Source organism: Triticum aestivum, chromosome 6D (assembly GCF_018294505.1).
Source record: "Triticum aestivum cultivar Chinese Spring chromosome 6D, IWGSC CS RefSeq v2.1, whole genome shotgun sequence".
Taxonomy (NCBI): Eukaryota; Viridiplantae; Streptophyta; class Magnoliopsida; order Poales; family Poaceae; genus Triticum; species Triticum aestivum.
In genome coordinates, this window is record NC_057811.1 from 170,432,104 (window position 1) to 170,446,561 (window position 14,458).

Here is a 14,458-nt window from a genome sequence, read left to right on the forward strand (position 1 = left end):
ATGTTGACTAGCATGCTGATAAATTATGAGAAATTAAAGTTTCTCAGATATGCCAGCAAGAAAATTCCTGTTGTTAAATTCACTGAAAATTCAGTTAATTTGGCTTTACTGAAAACCTTACTGAAACTAAATTCAGTTAGCTGGGTCATCTTCCACTTGAGAGGCTGGAATGATATCAGTGGCAATTATTTCCTATGATATGATGTAGCAGTAGTAGTAGTATATTGTGCTTAGGGCATGAATCATATGCAGCAGTAGTAGTAGTATTTTGTGATGAGGTTGGAGATTATGACCCCCAAACTAAATCTCCTAGGACCACAAATCATACCATCTCATCCATATAAGAAGCTTGAACAGCACCTTAACAATGAGGCACTACTAATTGGGCTGCTGTTTCCTCCCCAAAAGAAGGCATCTGTGTGTTGCTTCTCAACCCTGGTGCCTTGCAGGTGAGATCACCTGCTTTACAGCTTTCTCTTGCTGCATAGGAAATGTATTTTGCAGTGCTCAAGCAAAGTGAGGATAGTTTTTGCACAACAGCTGAATGTAACTAAATTTTTGAACACATGAATTGTAGATAGTTTCAGTTAACTAAGATTGGCAAAATATCTTGTTTCAAATATAGCCTATGCATGTCTTGTTTTCTGGTTATGGATATTGTATAGTACTGCATATCTTGTTTTTTTTGTAATATAATGCTTACCAAAGGTTTCAATATTTTGCTGTTACCATTGTTCTTTGAGCATAATTCTTTTTCATTTCCTACTATCCTTATTCTAATTCTCTGAAATTTTGAAGCTGGAAATAAACTGCCAAAACTGAAAGAAATTGGAGTGTTGAAGATATGCTAGTGCTGAATTTTAGTAGTAGACTAAAATAAATTTTAGAATGACTGAATGTATGCAGCCTGCAGTAGTGTAGCTGTACCAAAATCACATATGCCCTAATGTATGCAGTCATGTTTTTATGCCATTCTGACTTGTCCACTGGGACTTCTCTCCTGTGATGTCTGTTTTGTTTCTGCAAAAACCCATTCAGTAGTGTGGGACTGTGGATCATTAGCAAGGAAACCCTGCTTTAGTTCAGACTTCAGAGATATTTGCCTTTGCTTCAATAGGTAGTTTGCTCACAGTCTAAGTTGAGCTGATTTTGTTGGGTGACCTATTAGATCTGGAATGGAAGCTCACATAAGTTGAGCTGCTTTTTGTCCATATGAAAGCAGAGGACCATATGGTCTGTGGCCTTTTCATCCATATGAAAGTAGAGGCACATTGTGGTGCTAGTTTGCTGGGTTTTGTCTCCGACCATCGTGTCGTGATGATTTTGCAGGTACCCCGAGAGGCCCTTGAGTTTGCCGGAATGTCGATTAACTTCCGTTCCGGCAAATTCGGGTACTCCATTTGTCCTATTTTCAGCAAAGGTCATGCTGAAATTTTCCGTGAATTTTAGCATGACTTTGCTAAAAATAGGACATATGGGGCACTTGCGACTAATGCATGGCCGGGGTATCTTAGTACTTAATTAAGTAGGATCAACTGCCCCTTTATTCTTGCTGCATTAAACCATAGGTGGCAATAGAGCCAAGTGATTAGGCCCAACTTAGAATTCTCCTTCCCTTTTCTTGATAGGGTGTATTATTAGAAGATACCCATATATATCAGTCAACCTAGGGTCCCTCGGCATCGATAAACCCTAAATGATGAAAACTTAACTTAGCATTTAGGGTGCCTCAGCGTCGACAAACCCTAAAGGATAAAACCTTGGCTTTTAGGGTGCCTCGGTGTCGATAAAAACCTAAATGATGAAAGCTTAGGCTTTTAGGGTGCCTCGGCGTCGACAAACCCCAACATATTCTATTTGGATGGCCCTGCTAACCCTTGACCATAAATACTTGAGATGGATGTAGCAGGCTTAAAGAAAGAAATGTTTTTAGGCCAACTCCACTGGGCCTGGCTGAAAATGCACAAGTGTGCATGACTAACAATATTCTATTGTAAAGCTAAACAGGAAAGAGGAACCACTCATCCTAACCATTAGCTCTCAAAATTACCACTTCACTTCTTACTACTGAAAATCATAGACCATCTCCATTCACCAATTGCTCAAACCAGTTTGAAGGGCGTGTTTTCACCACACTGTGGATTATCTTATTGGACCCAACAGAGATGATGTAGTTTTGAATTATGAACATAGGAAATGTCGTCATCGGACGACGAAAGTCTCTCGGGGGAGTGCGACTGGTGCCACGACGGTCGAGGTCTGTGCGACAGGCCTCACCTGGACGATGATCGGCGCTTCAGCATTAAGCTCAAGGAGACCTTCGAAGTTGAAACGGTACGCAACGACGACAAGTGTTTTTTTCATAATTAAGCATGACTTCAACTATTCCAACGTGTAATTTCATCTTTTACAATTCGAGTATAGTTTATCCCATGCCATGCAAGACGCTATGTCTTGGAGAGGATGGATTTTGAAGATCATGAAAATTTTGAAACGAAGAAAATTCACCTAAGGACACATCATGATGTGGATTTTGAAGTAAATCTGTATAATGCTGAGAGCGTAACCCATTTTGGTTGCAAAAATTGGGAAGCATTTTGCAAGATATGGTTTTGATGAGGGTATGCTTGTCACCATGGATCTTGGTGATCCTGGCATCGACCAAGACAATATGGACATTTGGGTCCTTGTTGATACGCCTCCAGTTCTACCGCTATGTGAGTTTCTCAAACATAGTTAATTATTAACTAATCTATATTGTTTATTTCAAAATAGTTGACAACTTATTTCCATTGACAGCTTATTTTGATTGTTCAAAAAATATGCGGAAAATGGTAGACAAAACCCACTACACCGATGGCTCCGAGTTAACTTATAAGGAGAAAACTCATCTGGTCGGATTTTGTACTGATATTGAGAATTACAATATCTACAATCAAACTCCTCATCATTATGGTCCTCAATACGTGCCACTAGTGCACGTGTTGAACTACGGTAACTACTATGGAGATACCCTGGTAAGATTTCTTACTATTACGACATCCGTGCATATTTTGCATAGTTCTAAAACTAGTACATTATCATTGCTAACTATGAAGTTATTACTATGTTTTTCAACAGATAATCCCAGAGGATTGTGTGCCTCATTTGATGTATCAGAATGGTAGGCCTGATGTTTTGAATATACAACCAGGTCATCCTACGAATCTCAACTGTCCATACCGGATTTCTAAAAGAAGTGGAGACATGCAAATCAAAGAATGGAAAAAATGTATGGACAGTCGCAAGGAGCTTCTTGGAAGCAAAAGGAAGCGAGGCGCAAGAATTGGAGACAGGATGATCTCCATTCTCCATAATGGAGAGTCAGGGTCTATATTGTTTTATGCTATTTTACCTTAAAGAGGGTATTTCGGTCCTACCTAATACTGATGATCATGTGCTAAGAACAATTAAGTAGGGTTGGTTCGATGACTGTGAGGATGATGATCGTATGACTTGTTATTAATAACGAGTAGAAGTTGTATGATGATGATTAGTAGGACTTGTTAGGATTAGTATTAATTTCGACAAACTCGCTACTCGCGGTCTCGAGACTTGTAATGTTCTATCTTTGTTCGGTCTTTTGATTTCGGAGACTAATATGATGAATTGTATTCGGAGACTAATCTTCTATTGTATTCGATGAATTTGCTGTTGCTGTGTGGTGCTGTTTATATTCTGTCCAATAATATATTTTGTAATCTGTGCAAATATCAGAAAAGAAAAAAAATCCCTAATATACATACTAATGGCGCATCATCCAGATGTGCACCATTAGTATGCCAAAGGATACTAATGGCGCATCGCCCACCAGTGCGCCATTAGTATGGCAAAGCACATGCCCACTGGGAGGCATACTAATGGCGCACCGGGGCCTATACTAATGGCGCACCGCCTGGTGCGCCATTAGAGTACCAGATACTAATGGCGCACCAGCGGTGCGCCATTAGTAAAAATTACTAGTGGCGTGATGCTAGTGGCGCACTAGTGGTGCGCCATTAGTAGGCAAAACTGGTGCGCCACTAGTAAGCCTTTTTCTAGTAGTGATTAAGAAAGCTCGACTTGTCGTTAAGATGTTTTCCGACAAGTTCAAGGAGTTGACTACGACGATGCTTTCTCACTCGTAGCGATGCTAAGAGTCTGTTGGAATTATATTAGCATTTACTGCATTATTTATGAAATCTTGCAGATAGGATGTCAAAACATTGTTTCCTCGACGATTTTCTTGAGGAAAGGTTGTATGTGATACAACCAGAAGGTTTTGTCAATCCTGAAAGATGCTAACAAGTATGCAAAGCTCCAGCAATCCTTCTAAGGATTGGAGTAAGCATCTCGGAGTTGGAATAAACGCTTTGATGAGATGATCAAAGATTTTGGGTTTATACAAAGTTCATGAGAAACTTGTATTTCCAAAGAAGTGAGTGGGAGCACTATAGAATTTTTGATGAGTATATGTTGTTAACATATTGTTGATCAGAAATGATGTAGAATTTCTGGAAAGCATCCAGGGTTATTTGAAAAGTGTTTTTTTAATGGAAAACCTGGATTAAGCTACTTGAACATTGAGCATCAAGATCTATAAGGATAGATCAAAAAACGCTTAATAGTACTTTCAAATGAATACATACCGTGACATGATTTTGAAAGAGTTCAAAATAGATCAGCAAAGAAGGAGTTCTTGGCTGTGTTACAAAGTGTGAGTATTGAGTAAGACTCAAGACCTGACCACAACAGAAGAGAGAGAAAGGACGAAGGTCGTCCCCTATGCTTTAGACGTAGGCTCTACAGTATGCTATGCTGTGTACCGCACATGAAGTGTGCCTTGCCATGAGTTGGTCAAGGGGTACAATAGTGATCCGAGAATGGATCACATGACAGCGGTCGAACTTATCCTTAGTATCTAGTGGACTAAGGAATTTTCTCGATTATGGAGGTGAAAAGGAGTTCGTCGTAAAGGGTTACGTCGATGCGAACTTTGACACTAATCCGGATGACTCTGAGTAGTAAACCGGATTCGTATAGTAGAGCCGTTATTTGAAATGGCTCCAAGTAGCGCGTGGTAGCATCCACAAGATGACATAGATATTCGTAAAGCACACACGGATCTGAAAGGTTCAGACCCGTTGACTACAACCTCTCTCACAAGCATAACATGATCAAACCAGAACTCATTGAGTGTTAATCACATAGTGATTTGAACTAGATTGTTGACTCTAGTAAACTCTTGGATGTTGGTCACATGGTGATGTGACCTGTGAGTGTTAATCACATGGTGATGTGAACTAGATTATTGACTCTAGTGCAAGTGGGAGACTGTTGGAAATATGCCCTAGAGGCAATAATAAATTGGTTATTATTATATTTCCTTGTTCATGATAATCGTTTATTGTCCATGCTAGAATTGTATTGATAGGAAACTCAGATACATGTGTGGATACATAGACAACACCGTGTCCCTAGTAAGCCTCTAGTTGACTAGCTCGTTGATCAATAGATGGTTACGGTTTCCTGACCATGGACATTGGATGTCGTTGATAACGGGATCACATCATTAGGAGAATGATGTGATGGACAAGACCCAATCCTAAGCCTAGCACAAGATCGTGTAGTTCGTTTGCTAAGAGCTTTTCTAATGTCAAGTATCATTTCCTTAGACCATGAGATTGTGCAACTCCCGGATACCGTAGGAATGCTTTGGGTGTACCAAACGTCACAACGTAATTGGGTGGCTATAAAGGTGCACTACAGGTATCTCCGAAAGTGTCTGTTTGGTTGGCACGAATCGAGACTGGGATTTGTCACTCCGTGTAAACGGAGAGGTATCTCTGGGCCCACTCGGTAGGACATCATCATAATGTGCACAATGTGACCAAGGAGTTGATCACGGGATGATGTGTTACGGAACGAGTAAAGAGACTTGCCGGTAACGAGATTGAACAAGGTATCGGGATACCGACGATCGAATCTCGGGCAAGTAACATACCGATAGACAAAGGAATTGTATACGAGATTGATTGAATCCTCGACATCGTGGTTCATCCGATGAGATCATCGAGGAGCATGTGGGAGCCAACATGGGTATCCAGATCCCGCTGTTGGTTATTGACCGGAGAGTCGTCTCGGTCATGTCTGCATGTCTCCCGAACCCGTAGGGTCTACACACTTAAGGTTCGGTGACGCTAGGGTTATAGAGATATTAGTATGCGGTAACCCGAAAGTTGTTCGGAGTCCCGGATGAGATCCCGGACGTCACGAGGAGTTCCGGAATGGTCCGGAGGTAAAGATTTATATATGGGAAGTCTTATTTTGGTCGCCGAAAAAGTTTCGCACTTTATCGGTATTGTACCGGGAGTGCCGAAAGGGGTCCGGGGGTCCACCAGCCCCGGGGGGCCACATGGGCTGTAGGGGTGTGCGCCTTGGCCTATATGGGCCAAGGGCACCAGCCCCAAGAGGCCCATGCGCCAAGAGATAAGGGAAAGGGAGAGTCCTAAAGGGGGAAGGCACCTCTGAGGTGCCTTGGGGAGGATGGACTCCTCCCTGGCCGCACCCTTCCTTGGAGGAAGGGCCAAGGCTGTGCCCCCCTCTCCCTTGGCCCTATATATAGTGGGGGGAGGGAGGGCAGCAATATACAAGCCCTGGCGCCTCCCTCTCCCTCCCGTGACACCTCTTCCTCCCCGCTTGCGCTTGGCGAAGCCCTGCCGGGATCCCGCTACTTCCACCACCACGCCGTCGTGCTGCTGGATCTCCATCAACCTCTCCTCCCCCCTTGCTGGATCAAGAAGGAGGAGACGTCGCTGCTCCGTACATGTGTTGAACGCGGAGGTGCCGTCCGTTCGGCGCTAGGATCATCGGTGATTTGGATCACGACGAGTACGACTCCATCAACCCCATTCTCTTGAACGCTTCCGCTCGCGATCTACAAGGGTATGTAGATGCACTCCTCTCTCTCGTTGCTAGATGACTCCATAGATTGATCTTGGTGATGCGTAGAAAATTTTGAATTATTGCTACGTTACCCAACAGAGGTGTGGGCTACTATCAAGGAGATGCCCTCGGACCGTGCCCCGGGTCCGGACGGATTTATTGGAATATTCTTCCAGAAAGCATGGAGCATCATCAAGGATGATATTATGGCAGTGATACACAAGATCTTCATGGATAAGGGGCATGGCTTTGGCCGGCTCAACCGGGCCTTGATTACTCTCATTCCCAAGAGGCCGGACGCCTGCCACGTTGGAGACTTCAGGCCCATAACGTTGGTGCACAGTTTGCCCAAAATCTGCTCGAAACTTCTGTCCAAAAGGCTATGTCCTCGCATGGGTGAACTTGTTCAAGCCAACCAATTGGCATTCATAAAAGGGAGAAACTTGCATGACAACTTCGTGCTAGTTCGACAGGTGGCCAGATCCCTTCACCGTAGGAAGGCCAAGGGAGTTATGCTTAAGCTGGACATATCTCGTGCTTTCAACACCATAGCATGGCCCTTCCTTTTTGAAGTTCTCAAGGCCAAGGGATTCCCTGATCTTTGGCTTTCGTGGATTGCAACCCTACTCACCACAGCTTCATCTAGAGTGGTAGTCAATGGATACGTGGGGCCGAAATTCATGCATGCCCAAGGTCTCAAACAAGGCGATTCGATTTCTCCCCTTCTCTTTGTCATCGCCATGGATGTCCTGACATCGACCGTGTCTAAAGGCCAGGAGATGGGAGTCCTCAGTACGATGCCAGGCTGCTCCTCGATGCAAAGAATCTCGATATATGCTGATGATGTGGTGCTGTTTATTCGGCCTTCACTGCCTGATCTCCGGTTCGTCAAAGAGGCCATGCTCATATTTGGGACAGCATCGGGACTGAAAATTAACTTTGCTAAATCTGCGGCAATTCTGATCCGCGAGGAGGAAGGAGACAAGGAACTTGTAGCAGCAGCCTTACCATGGAAGATGGACAAATTCCCATGCAAATACCTCGGGCTGCAGCTATCTATTTGGCAGCTGACTCGAGCGGAGTGGCAACCGATCGTGGACAACGTTTTGAACTTCCTCCCTGGATGGCAACGAGGACTTATCACTCGCGCGGGCAGGCTGGTTCTCGTTCATGAAGTCATTATGGCTAGGCCGACACATCATCTTCTTGTGGCAGATGCACCAAAATGGGCTGTCGAGTGTGTGAACAAGAGATGTCGGGCCTTCTTCTGGGAAGGAAGAGAGCAGATTCATGGAGGGCAGTGCTTAGTCTCTTGGCAAAAGGTATGTAGACCTAAAGAGCTGGGCGGCCTCGGCATCATGGACCTAAAAAGACATGGTCTGGCTTTGAGACTGCGCTGGGAGTGGCTGCGATGCACTGATCCTTCTAAACCCTGGCACGGTCTGCCGATGACATGCGACCCGCAAGTTCAGATAGCTTTCAACAGCTTGGTGCATTGGATATTAGGATCTGGGGACAAGGTGCTACTTTGGAAGGACAGATGGATTGATGGGGCCTCGATCAATGATCTTGCACCAGATATCAAGAAGCTAATTCGCACCCAAACCGCTAACAAGAGATTGGTGAAGGATGGGTTGCTGAACCATAGATGGGCATCGGACATAACAGGAGAGCTGTTCACAGATGGCCTAATCCAGCTGATCCGGCTTTGGGAGATCATGTTGAACACGCAGCTCAACCCCAACCAGCAAGATGAGGCGATCTGGCCATGGAACGAACGTGGAGTCTACACTTCTGCATCGGCTTATAAGATGCTCTTCATGGGAGCAATTAAGGCCGCATTTGCTTGCTGGATCTGGAAGTGCTGGGCGCCTTTACCCATCAAAATCTTCATGTGGCTAGCTTTGCAATACCGTGTCTGGACATCTGACCGTAGGCTGCGACATGGTCTGCAAGAACAAGCTTCGTCTTGCTTTCTTTGCGACCAAGAAGAGGACAACTTAGACCACATTATGACTCAATGTGCCTACTCCAAGCAAGTATGGTTCACGACCTTCTCCAGGAGCAGGATAGATACACTACTCATTCCCGATGGTAACAACACTCTGGAGACTTGGTGGGGTGCTACTCGCAAACACATCCACAAAACACACCGCCGTGCTTTCGACTCATTGGTGAGCCTAGTTTGCTGGAGCATCTGGAAACAAAGAAACAACCGAGTGTTCCGCGATAATTCCAGTTGGATGAGTGCCACGGAGCTAGTCACAAAGATCTTTGAAGAACTACATTTGTGGACACTCGCAGGAGGAAAAGGAGTTAGTGTGTGGTGTGAGTAGTAGTGTGAGATAGCAGGAGTAGGAGTAGAGTGTCCTCCATGCCTCAGCCGACTTGTGGCTTTGATGCATCTAAACTCTTGTACATACGCTTTATATCTTCTATCAAACTATGGTACGCAATTTACGTACTCTCGAAAAAGACATTGTTGATCAGTGTCGGTGGATTGCGTTCAGAGCTATAGGGCAGCAGTAACATGGCCAAGCAGCCCCTCGGGACGGGACAAAGGTCCTGGCATCATGGTCACATGGCGTGCTCAGAGCTGGGCATGCAATGGCTCGCTGTGATGCTCTATGCTTTCTCTTAGTTTTCGCCATTAGATCAGTCCCATGACAGAACATCAAAGCTTCTTCCAGCGATGGCAGGAGCAACAATAACAGAGCACTTCTGGCATGTTAATAGTGCCCAAACGGAGGTCCTGCACATTAATGACGGAATAACTATGCTCAACATGATTCGCAAAAAAAAAATATATGCTCAACACAATCAGCTCTGAATTACAGAATGGAGGGACTTCATGGTTACAAGTTACTCCCTTCATTCCATAATATAAGAGCATTTTTGACATCTACTGATAGAATTGCTGTCGTGAACGTGAAACATGCGTACGCGTGGATCAAGTAGCCTTACTTTAGTGTAACCGTGTCCAAATGCTAGCAGATCTTTGCATAACAGCCCGACAGTTGAAGGTGGTAGGCCTTGGCAATAAATGGGGACGAGCTGTCCAAACACGAGCCAAATGGGTATGCAGATCAGGTAACTTTTAGGCCAACTCCGGGGGGCAGTACCATACTAGAACATGTATGTATCCTGTTGGATCTCGCGAGGCATGGACGGATGACTGCTCGATTTGTCAATAACATTCAAGTTCAACTCAGATCTGACTAAAACAAAGCAGCTTCTGTGATGACAGTTTTGTTTTGTTTTGAAAAAGAGGTTAAAACCAGACTGATGACTACTTTTTTACATACAAAATATGTTACTGGTTCCTCAAGCTACACTGTTACAAGCAGTCAATACCTCACCTTTTTCTTTGACGTATTTTTTTTCAAAAAAGGGCGCTTTATTATTTAAAAGGTTTAAGTATTACACTCGGCCTCTGCATAACTATGATGCACACAGCTAAACAAGTTCTCTCACACAAACGAAAATTAAAAAGGCGAAATACAAAGAAACAGAGTATGTATAACGCCTAAAGCGGAGGTGGGCCAATCCTAAGATCATGCTGCCACACATGTTGGGTAAAAGTATCCCTCGCCGTATCCTCCAATCGTGTACACACCTCCGTAAACAGGCCTCGATTCTTCACACGTTGTAGAGATGACCATAAATGAAGAGTCCCGGTACACTTGTAGATAACCTGCATCAGAGAAGTACTTTTATCGTTAAACACCTTATGATTTCTACATAGCCAAAGCGACCAAATAACGGCAAGCGCTCCGACCCTAAGAATAGTTCTAAACCTGTAATCTATCCCATGTAACCAGTTGCCAAATACATTAGCAACACTACAAGGAGGATACAAGCCAGAAGCTATCTGGATGACTGACCATATAGAACGAGCCAACTTGCATTGGAAGAATAAATGTTTTATTGTCTCATCATGGTGACAAAAGACACATTGCGGGCTTCCATGCCAATTTCTGTTAATAAGGTTATCTTTAGTAAGAATGACTCTGCGACGAAGATACCATGCAAATATTTTATTCTTTAGAGGTATCTTCATCTTTCAGATCTTCTTAATATTATCAACTGGCACATCAGACTGAATTAACGCTTTATACATAAACTCCACTGAGAATTGTCCATTCCCATGTAGGTTCCATCAAAATACATCAGACCCATGTGACAAATGCACCGTGGACAACCGCTGGAGCAGGATATACCATGATTGAAGTCTGGGTCCAATTAAATCTTTTCTAAACGTCACATTTGGCGGAAATGATTCCATTACCGTGGCGATAGTACCACCCTTATGACGCACAATGTTGTATAGAGCCAGATATTGTTCTCGGAGTATGGCATTTCCTAGCCATTTGTCCTCCCAGGCTTTGACACAATTTTAACACTCGAGTGTTAGAACCAGGGACAGACATATTTCTCCAAACTTAAAAATGAGAGGAAAACCGCCAAGGTCATTGGTTTTCGCTATCCTCACTTGCCATGGCGTGTTTTCTCCTCGTTTCTTGTTTTGACGAAATGTGTCAGGCTTTGGCACACGAGGGGTAAGAATAGCGCCTAAAAAGCAAGGCACCGATCACTTGCAAACTTGAGGGACAAAATTACATTTTTTTTTAAAAAGGTTAAAATCTCAACCTTTGCATCAATAGATACATACAACTATCTTTATTAATTATTCAATAAAGATCTGACAAGAATATACACCGAGCCATCAGTTACACCTACAAACTTGATAATGTGAAGTGCTCTTACTCCTCATATCTAAAACCGGTGTCATCGTCGATCCATCCACATAACCTATCGGAACCAACAGCCGATGCAGCAGACCTAAAGCGTACACCACATGTACACCTTTTAAAAGTCGCCACCATCATTGAATCGCTGACCCATCTTCAGGAGAGAGATCCTCATCATCCTTGCCAGTCCAGCCATCCGTCGACGTTGCCACGGCACCCAGCGGCGCCACCGCCCTGCGCTCGTCCATCCAGACGCGAAGACTCTGGAAAATCTGCCATGCGTAGCACATGTCGAATAGGCATGACACAACATAGCACCTGCGGCCAGACATGACTTGACATCTCCACCGAAACTTCATGCAAGATGAAGTCGCTCCATCTTCCGCCTCTGCCTTTAGCGCTGCTCCACAAACGATGCTCCCAAAAGAGAAACGACACCGCAGTGCCGCCATCATCCGATTTGGCAGACCAGGTCCTAGGGTTTTTCCGAAACAGCACAAGTGGGTTGACAATAGTTACTTCTCTTTTATTTGGCATAGGTAACCACCCTTGTCGCATTATTCATCCTTGCATTGCATTGATGATTAGTTCTTGCATTTCGAAGGTATATTTGTAAAACCAAAACTGTGTCATTACACAATTCTACACTAGCGGAAGAACCCTTTTTTTTTTGGAGAAAGAAGAACATGGACTCATGTTGTTGACCCTGCACTGTACCATGAAGACCGCTTGTCCGTTACAGGACCTAAACATCCTAGCTAGCCGGTTAACCGTGCGCACATCCGGGGGCAGTTTGGGAAGGCGCAACCCATTCCTATGTGTGTGTCTGCGTTTAAAAGGGCTAGAGCTAGGCCACACTGGACATCAGAAGCTCAGAACTACCACGACTCGGGGACGGGGTCCGGTGCTCTTCGTCTCCGCGTTTCTTGCGCATTGGAGCCAAAGATGGCAAGGTCCGCCATGTCCGGGCTAGTGCTCCTGCTGCTCTGTGCAACCTGCAGATTGGCGCTAGGAATCACCGATGGTAACGTCCTCACTTATCGTTTCTACCGCTACGCTTGTGTTGATGGATGTTTCTTGAGCTGAGCTGATGAGTTCGATGGTGTGGGTGGTCGCAGGGCTGCTGGCGAACGGCAACTTCGAGCGCGGGCCGCAGCCGTCGCAGCTGCGCGGGACGCAGGTGGTGGGCGCGTCGTCGATCCCGTCGTGGCGGACGTCGGGGTTCGTGGAGTACATCCCGTCGGGGCGGAAGCAGGGGGACATGGTGCTCGTCGTCCCCGAGGCCCGAGGGCGCGTACGCCGTGCGCCTGGGCAACGAGGCGTCCATCGCGTAGCGCCTCCGCGGGGCCGTCCCCGGCGCGCGCTACAGCCTCACCTTCAGCGCGGCGAGGACGTGTGCACAGGCGGAGCGCCTCAACGTGTCCGCGTCCGGCCAGTCCGGCGTGCTGGTCATGCAGACCATGTACAGCAGCAACGGCTGGGACTCCTACTCCTGGGCCTGGGACGCCACCGCCGACGAGGTCGAGGTCGTCGTCCACAACCCCGGCGTCACCGAGGACCCCGCCTGCGGGCCCCTCATCGACTCCGTCGCCATCAAGACCCTCACCCCGCCTCGCCGCACCAACAGTGAGCGCTCGTGCACTCTGTCCATGTCATGGTTTGATTCCTTCCCTACGCCGTGTAACATCGGTCGTCTGATCTATAGAGAACCTGGTGAAGAATGGTGATTTCGAGGAGGGGCCGTACATCATCCCCGGGACCAAGTGGGGGGTGCTGATCCCGTCGCGGATGGTGGACGAGCACTCGCCGCTGCCGGGGTGGATGGTGGAGTCGCTCAAGGCCGTCAAGTACATCGACAGCGACCACTTCGCGGTGCCCCGGGGGCGCCGGGCCGTGGAGCTGCTGGCGGGGAGGGAGAGCGCGATCGCGCAGGTGATCCGCACCGTGCCGGGGAGGCAGTACGCGCTGTCCTTCAGCGTGGGCAACGCCAGCAACACGTGCCGCGGGTCGCTCATGGTGGAGGCCTACGCCGGCAGGGAGTCGACCAAGGTGCCGTACGAGTCGGCGGGGCAGGGCGGCGCCGCCAAGCGCGCCGTGCTCCCGTTCCGCGCCACGTCGTCCCGCACGCGCGTCGTCTTCTTCAGCTCCTTCTACAACACCAGGACCGACGACATGAGCTCGCTCTGCGGGCCAGTGATCGACGACGTCGCCGTCGTCAGCGTGCGCGCGCGGCCGCCAAAGCGCGCCTAGAACGCTAAGCTGGCTGGCCCTAGTGCGTTGTTGTTGCATCCGTGTTAATTAGACAGCTGCTCTGCTCATTGCTTAAGCGCTCAACTCAAACTGCTTATTGGGTTGAATGTGCACCAAGGAATTCGTGTAGTCTCGGAGAGGTGCCACCCTCAGTATGTCACTAGCTGTTGGAAGACGTTAACTGTACCTCTGCCTTCTCTTAACTAAGAGATGATATTCTCTTAGCAACGTATGTTTCGTCACATATTTGAGGATATCTAGTTATAAGAGATAACACTAAAAGATAACCATTGTACATCATTTTTATTGTCTTACCTATATTGCGTGCACTACTGCAAAACTGGCTACCAGCTGCGGGCGCAAAATGCCTACTAGCGATGGGCAAGGCACCCTCTCCGCCGTGCCCGCCATTAATAATTTGTTACCAGTGGTGGGCGTGGGTTCCTGCCCACCACTAGTAACTAAAATATAACAGTGACGAACCCAAATCATTT

General features: G+C 46.3%; 1 pseudogene; it reads left to right on the top strand.

Annotated features, from left to right (window-relative positions):
• Window positions 1-12,593: 12,593 nt before the first annotated feature.
• LOC123141396 (uncharacterized) lies at window positions 12,594-14,188 on the top strand (annotated as a pseudogene).
• The last annotated feature ends 270 nt before the right edge of the window (window positions 14,189-14,458 follow it).